General features: G+C 40.3%; 1 protein-coding gene and 1 long non-coding RNA gene across 6 annotated transcripts in view; one reads left to right on the plus strand and one right to left on the minus strand.

Annotated features, from left to right (window-relative positions):
• LOC106877926 (uncharacterized) overlaps positions 1-8,805 on the plus strand; it is a 441,127-nt gene that overhangs the window by 389,071 nt on the left and 43,251 nt on the right. The gene's annotated exons all lie outside the window — the stretch shown is intronic.
• The window catches only part of LOC128248136 (uncharacterized), a 105,977-nt gene that overhangs the window by 28,895 nt on the left and 68,277 nt on the right, over positions 1-8,805 (minus strand). The window contains exon 2 of the long non-coding RNA XR_008264413.1: positions 801-997. This is a non-coding gene — a long non-coding RNA (uncharacterized LOC128248136). The remainder of the gene's footprint in view (positions 1-800; positions 998-8,805) is intronic.

Below are 8,805 nucleotides of genomic sequence, written 5' to 3' on the forward strand. Positions count from 1 at the left end.
CATCATCAGCAGCAGCACCACCACCACCACCACCACCACCACTGTCATCATATCACAATGTGAACTATTTATTTTCATCAAAATTTGTTGTTTGGTATTAAACATTATTACTATTTATTGGCATCAATATCCACCTCTTCCTTCTTCTCCTCCTCCTCATCATCATCATTACAATTATCACAAGCCTCATTATTATATTATTTAATATTAATCTTCTCCCTTTTGTTATTATTTATTGCAATTATTTATTTATTATTAATCTTCTTCATCCACTTCTCCCCCCCTCTCACCCTCTCTCTTTCCTCTTCTTCACTGTCATTATTTATCGTTATCATCATCAACATTTATAGTACTCTGTCTCTCATATATATATATATATATAAATATATATATACATATATATATATTATTAGCCCATTCCTTAGAGCTATTTATCACATATGCAAATAAATGACTTAAAAACAAAAAAAAACAAAAAAAAACAAAAACGACAAAATAGAAAATTGAAAATGGGGGAGTAGTGGGACGTTGGAGAAAAAGAAAGAGGGGTGAGAGAGAGAGAGAACACACACACACACACACACACACATACACACAAACATACAAAAACAAACTGATATGAACACAGATGCACAGAGACACAAATTCACACACTTGAGGAAGGAAAAAAAACCCGAAAAAACAAACAAAAAAGAACAGAAATTTAGTGGTTATGATTTAAATCAAAAAGCAGGGATTAATATTTTTGTTGTTTTTTTTTTTTTGTTAATCTGTTACCTATAATTACAATATTTCCTTACCTGAGTACCACCACAATCATCACCACCACCATCATCGTTATCGTCATCATCATCGTTGCTACTGAATCATTTCCCGCCATCCCCGACGACCAACTTTTGGCACTGTCATCCTCACCATCTTCATCATTGCCACCGTCATCATCATCATCGTTATTATTGAAAGAAGATGCTGAAGAAATATTACTTCAGCCTGCCATCTGTTAACATGTGACATTTAATTGATGGAGACATTGGTAGAATGAAAAATTCACAATAAAACACACACACACACACACTATTTGCATAGATTCAGTCCACACACATACACACGTAATTTTTTTGTCATTATCTCATTATCATCAGCGTTGTCATTATCACTGTCACTAATATCGCTCCACTCATTGTTATCACCATCATCATCATCATCATTACTGCTACCACACTTACCACTATCATCATCACAATCACAATCATCATCGTCACAGTCATGTTCAGCATCATTTTGATCTCCATCATTGTTCCCCCCCCCCCAGCACTGCCATTGCCATCATCATAGCTACCACCACCGCCACTGCCACCGTTACCATCTCAACACCATTGTAATCAGTGTCCAATCCACCACTACACCTATCATCACCACCACCACCACTACTACCAAAGTTAATGTAGTAGTGAAGGTATTGCACATTTCATCATCATCATCATCACCATTTAACTGCCACTTTTCCGAGCTTGCATGGGTCAGACGGAATTTATTGAGGCAGATTTTCTACAGCTGGATGCCCTTTCTGTCACTAACCCTCACCTGTTTCCGAGCAAGGTAATATATCGCCATGGCCAGGCATTTTTACCCATGGGAAACTGGAAACGAGCAGCATTGCTAGTATGTTGGTGATACTTGATTGCAACCATTGTGATGTCAAGACAAGGGCACACACACACACACACACACGTACATATGTGTGTGTGTGTGTATTTGTGTGTGTGTGTGTGTGTGCTGGTACTACATAAGAAGCACTCATGCCAGAGCTACGTAAAAGCACCCAGTACACTTTGTAAAGTGGTTGGCATTAGGAAAGGCATCCAGTCATTGAAATAATGCCAAAACAGACAACTGGAACCAAAGCAGCTCTCTGTTTGGCCAGCTCCTGTCAAATTGTCCAACCCATGCCAGCATGGAAAATGGATGTTAAACAATGATGATGAATAATGATAATGATGATATATATGTCGTGAAGGTGCATGGATCAGTGGTTAGAGCGTCAAGCTTACGATCATGAGGTTGTTAGTTTGAATCCCGGACCGGGCTGTGTGTTGTGTTCTTGAGCAAGACACTTTATTTCATGTTGCTCCAGTCACTGGTGCCAATCTGTATCGACCTTTGCCTTTCCCTCGGATAACATCGGTGGCGTGGAGAGGGGAGGCCGGTATGCATGGGCGACTGCTGGTCTTCCATAAACAACCTTTCCCGGACTTGTGCCTGGGAGGGTAACTTTCTAGGTGCAATCCCATGGTCAGTCTTGACCGAAGGGGGGATCTCAGCTCAGCTCAGATATATATGTATATATGTGTGTGTATATAGGCAAACCAGTGATTCTTTAGTCAATACATGTTGATCACTTATAAGATTTAAGTTTATAAAAATATCATTGTTATTTACAGACACACACACATATATATATGACAAGCTTCTTTCAATTTCCATTTGTCAAATCCCCTCACAAGGCTTTGGTCGGCCTAGGGATGTAGTAGACAAAACTTGCCTAAGGTGTCACACAGTGGGGACTGAACCCAAGACCACATGGTTGGGAAGCAAATTTCATAACCACACACCCATGCCTGCACTTTATTTATTTTCAGTGTCATTCTTTATATTCTCGGTTTGAATTTCCTTCTTTATTTTCTCCCTCAAATCTGTGTCGGAGCAGTTGATACCTCATGCTCATGATGCCATCTTTCTTTGGTTCTTTCTACCCAAGATGGCCCAACTTGGAATTATTAAAGAAACCTATTCACAGTGTGTGTGTGTTTGTGCAGCAGAAGTAATGGGTAGGTGGGTAGCTGCTGAAGTCTAATAGCCAGTTATAGATATATATTTTTTGCTTGGCCAGGAATCCAACACACAAGGGCCAACACAAAGATCCTATCCAATCAAGGACCAAGTGATTTCTCTGCCCCTTCATTTCTCCCTTATTCACTTATTCCTCTCTCAGCTTATTCTATCATCAATTTCTTTTTTCTGCTGTCTCTGCTACCTCTTCCCCATGACAACCACCACCACCACCACCACTATCTCAGCAAATTGTCTCCTGTCTGTCACCTGTCTTTATAGTTTGGAATTAGACCCAGTGAGTACCTGCCACCTACCTTCTCCCCTTCATCACGACCCCTCCCTCCCTCCCTATCTACAACAGGAATCATCTAACTAGTGGTGTGACATCTCTTCTCCAAACTTATCTGTCTGTAATATAATTTACCTCTACCCCTCCTCCACTTCCCTACCACCACCATCGCTGGTGTATCACCATCATTGCTGGCACCTGCTTTTCACCTGCCCACTTACACTTTATATTTTATCCACTGTACTTACAGCCTTACACACAAACAGACACACACATACACACCCCCTCTTGGCATACACATACTCTGATAGCAGGTGGGGGATGCATGAAATAAACCAAAGTATTGGCTAGACTTCAACCCTTTAGGACTTGTCAACATTGGCCTTTTTTTTAGTTCCATTATAGTAAGAAATCTAATATATGCCTACTGACCTCAACACCACCACCACTATCGAACACTTTCAGCTACACCCCTAACACCAACATCCATGTGCTTTCTGCCCTTTTCTCCAATCATATAAAGCAGTCTCTAAGTAGTTAGCTGAAATTGCCAAATAATATTAGCAGGTGAACCTTACTTATAGCAAATCATTACCTTTGATCTTTTACTTGTTTCAATCATTGGACAGTGATCATACTGGGGCACCACCTTGACCTGGGGATGGGGGTGGAGGTAATCTAGCAAACTGATGCTAAAACCTATTTTTTTACAGCCTGTACTTACTCTGTTGGTCACTTTTGCCGAGCCATTAAGTTACAGGGATGTAAATCAGAGATTCTAAACCAGGGTTCATACAATTTTGTTGTTAAAATTTAAGTGCAATAAATTGCTTATACTCCAACAGTACACAAAATATTTTAATTTTTTATTTATATAATTCGTAATACTTTTTTTATATACATCGAATGGCTCTGGAAGTCCAGTAGAGTAAAACGGGAATCAAAGGGTTCCATAGGCAAATGATGGTTGAGAACCACAGATGTAAACAAACCAACACCAATTCTCACATAGTGGTGAGGGACAAATACACACATAGGCACAGGAGTGGCTGTGTGGTAAGTAGCTTGCTTCCAGCCACGTGGTTCCGGATTCAGTCCCACTGCATGGCATCTTGGGCAAGTGTCTTCTACTATAGCCTCAGGCCGACGAAAGCCTTGTGAGTGGATTTGGTAGTTGGAAACTGAAAGAAGCCCGTTGTATATATATATATATGTATGTATGTGTATTTGTGTGTCTGTTTGTCCCCCCACCATCGCTTGACAACCGATGCTAGTGTCTTTACGTCCCCATAACTTAGAGGTTCGGCAAAAAGAGCCCGATAGAATAAGTACTAGGCTTACAAAGAATAAGTCCTGGGGTCGATTTTCTTGACTAAAGGCGGTGCTCCAGCATGGCCACAGTCAAATGACTGAAACAAGTAAAAGAGTAAAAGAGAGTATGGGATGGTCGTGACTGGATTGTCTTTGATTATATACAGGTCTGCTCAATGAGAGCTAACCTGAAGCAAATCAACCAACAACAACAACAGCTTTCACACACCCTTCGACTATATACTGCAGCCCCTACCATCATGAGTAACAACAGTAAACATTCACCCAGCCCCCTAATTGTTACTATCACAAACTCCCCCACCCTCTTGTTACTACAACTTCTGACACCAACAACATCCACCCACCCCCATCAACAACAAAAAAATAAAAAACACAAGAAAAAAAAAAGCAACAAATCAAGGAGGAAAACACCCACCGGTACCATCACTACCACCATCATCACCATGACGACCAAATGCCAGAGCAGGAGCAGATAGATAGCCACAGATAGGACAATACATACTCACCACCACAACCATCATCATCATCATCACTAGCGTCAATTATGTAGTCTCCACCATCACCATAGCCAACACCACACCACCACCACCACCGACATCGCCACAAGTATTAATTCCACACCCCAATTCAATGCTTACTGCTCCCTACAAAATACAGCTCCCACCCACTCACCCAACCCCACCAATCTACCCCCTTCAGACACTTGACACCCTAATTGATGCCTGCTACACATTCTAGAACTCTAACATTTCAGATGCTGGAAGGGTGGAAGTTGGGTGGTGTGTGTGTGTGTGTGTACATGCATATGTACATGTTTTGTGTGTGTGTGTGTGTGTGTGTAGTTATGTGTATTCTAGTAGCTGCCACTGTTGTACTCATGAATGTGTATGTGTGTGTCTGTATTTTGGGGTTTTATATCTATCTATGTATATCTATCTATCTATCTATCTATCTATCTATCTATCTATCTATCTATCTATCTATCTATCTATCTATCTATCTATCTATCTATCTATCTATCTATCTATCTATCTATCTATCTATCTATCTATCTATCTATCTATCTATCTATATATATATATATATGTATATGTGTATATATATATATATATATATATATATATATGTACGTATATAAATATATATACATACATACATGCACACATACATATATACACTTCTCTGTCATTGTAACATTGTGAAGATCTTCCCAACTATATATGATTTGTAGACACAATTAGTCTTTTTACACATATACAATACATACACACACACACACCCATACATAAATAAAATACATACCCAGGTATATACTCAAACAACTCATGCAGAGTCAATCATTCATTCATTCATACATATACATACATATACATTACATACACACACACACACATTCATGCATACACAAGATACCCCTATATAGATATTTTTAGCAATGTAATAATGTACGAGTACTTGTATATGTATGTGTTAAGCAACATACAAAATTAAACGCGTACGTACACATACTCATTGCTCACACGCAGGCAGTGTTTCGAAATATTAGAGTTTTTGTGTAAGTAAATACATGCAAATTCTTTCATGCCTTTCCCCCGCCACCCGCTCCCGTCCGCTACCCATCCCCTTCGCCACCCCCACCGTCTTTCTTTCTTAGCTTATCATCAACATCGCCATACCGTCATCACTATTATTCTCTAATTATCATCATCAACTACTTATAACCAAATAAATCACTGCCACTACTGTCATCACCACCACCATCACCACCACTACCATCATCATCATCACCATCAGCAGCATCGTCATCATCCCCACCACCACCTCCATCATCGTTATTTCCTCCCATCATCAGCTTCAGTTTTGGCGCTACCACCATCACTGTAACATAACAAAACTTGGCTATTACTGCTAACATCACTACAAACAAGCAATATTCATAATCTCAATGCTACTACTACCAACACTCCTGCAAGCGTAACCACACCATCGTTACCATAACTGTACTATTAATTTTTCCTCGCCTTCACCACCACCACCACTACTATCATCATTACTCTATCACCATCATCACTTCAGCTCCATCACCACTCCACCACCATCACCACTTTGCTACCACAATCATTGCTCCACCATCATTACTATACATACCACCACAATCATTGCTCCACCATCATTACTATACATGCCACCACAATCATTGCTTCTCTACCACAACCACCATCATTATCTTAATATAAAGTCTTTTCATTATACACAATATATGTGATGCTAAGATGCTGAAGTACAAACCACATGGTCATGAGTTCAATCTTTACTACTACAGCCATTTACATGCTACACAGCTCTTCTTGACTACCTCAGTCTGCCTGGCTAACAAAGAGCTTCCACTCTTGCTTTATAAATGAATAGATAGCTATCATTGGGAAGAGTATTTCATAGTTAGAATTAACTACATAGGTGCTGGTGTGGCCATGTGGTAAGAAGTTTGCTTTCCGGTCACATAGTTCCAGGTTCAATCCCAATTCATGGTATCTTGGGCAAGTGTCTTCTACTGTAGCCCTGGACTTATCAAAACCTTGTGAGTGGATTTGTAGGACAGAAACTGAAAGAAAACTATCATTTGTATGTGTGTGTATATATCATTATCATCGTTTAACATTTGCTCCCATGCTGGCATGGGTTGGAAGATTTGACATGGAGCTGGCCAGACTCCAACAGTCTGTTGTGGCATGGTTTCTATGGCTAGATGCCCTTCCTAATGCCAGCCACTTAGCAGAGTGTGCTGGGCACTTTTTAGTTGCTGCCGGCATGGGTGTGTTAACATGGCACCGGTATGAGTGCTTTTCAAGTGTCACTGGCACCTGAAAGGACAAGCCTGTATGTGTGGAAGACAGCAATTTTATTTTGTGTGATGTCTCTTATCAAGTACAGCAAATCACCACATGTCCCAGTCCCTTGTCATTTCCTTAGTGAGGCCCAGAATCTGAAGATCCTTTCTCACCACTTCATCCATCTTCTTCGGTCAACTCCTCCCACAGGTACCCTTCCTATTTAGAGCTTGACACTTCTTTATGCAGCTGTCCTCATCCATACACATCACACAACCAAACCAGCATAGTCTTCTCTCTTTCTATATATATATATATATATATATATATATTGGATTGGATTGCCCGTGTTCAGTCCAGTGCATGTTCTCTCCATCAACCAGTCTGATGTGAAGTCATGTATTTGAGCTTGAGACCATACTGATTTGATGAGCTTTCTGTGACACACTTAGCAGAGGGATGCAGTTTTTTTTTTTTTGTATATTCATATCCGAGAGTTGTTAGGATGATTACATTGACCCCAGTGTTTCACTGGTACTTAATTTATCGACCCTGACAGGATGGAAAGTAAAGTTGGCCTCAGCATAATTTGAACTCAAAACATAAGAACAGATGAAATCCCACAAAGCATTTCACCCGGTATGCTAACGATTCTGCCAGCTTGCCATGTGTGTGTGTATGTGTGTGCTTGCCTTGACCTCATATGAAAGTTCTAAACGAGCATCACTGTCATACAAACAGTGTCCATTTCCAGTCATCCATGAAAACATGTTAGGTCATGGTGAAATATTCCCTTACTTGAAAACAGGTGAGGGTTGGCAACGAGGAGTGCATCTGGCCACAGAAAATCTGCCTCAACATATTCTGTTTGATCCATGCATGTAAGTAAACATTGGAAAATGAATGTTAAAACGATGATGATGATGATAATGAAGATGCTGAAAAAGGATATGCAAGTTTCCAGACTTTTGAACACCCTGCCATCTTTGAAAAATATGAAAGACACCTTACCAAATTTAGTCACAGACATACACTACAATATCTGAATACATCTGATTCTTGGCCTGCTTATTCAAGAGTTGCTTATCTCATTTATCTATGCCACACTTGCAACATTAACTTGCCATCCAACCATCACTCATGACAGTATGGCATTGCCAAGAAAATAAATAAGAATCTCAACCTGCTAGAAATAGCAGCCATACATCCCTTAACTCATAACTGCCATCTTAAAAACGTTGATAACAAAAACATTGTATACGATTTTGTTGTTGTTGGCACTCCGTCTCTTACGACGTCGAGGGTTCCAGTTGATCCGATCAACGGAACAGCCTGCTCGTGAAATTAACGTGCAAGTGGCTGAGCACTCCACAGACACGTGTACCCTTAACGTAGTTCTCGGGGATATTCAGCGTGACACAGTGTGACAAGGCTGGCCCTTTGAATTACAGGCACAGCAGAAACAGGAAGTAAGAGTGAGAGAAAGTTGTGGTGAAAGAGTACAGCAGGGTTCGCCACCATCCC

The sequence above is a fragment of the Octopus bimaculoides genome, chromosome 6, assembly GCF_001194135.2.
Source record: "Octopus bimaculoides isolate UCB-OBI-ISO-001 chromosome 6, ASM119413v2, whole genome shotgun sequence".
NCBI classification, from domain to species: Eukaryota; Metazoa; Mollusca; class Cephalopoda; order Octopoda; family Octopodidae; genus Octopus; species Octopus bimaculoides.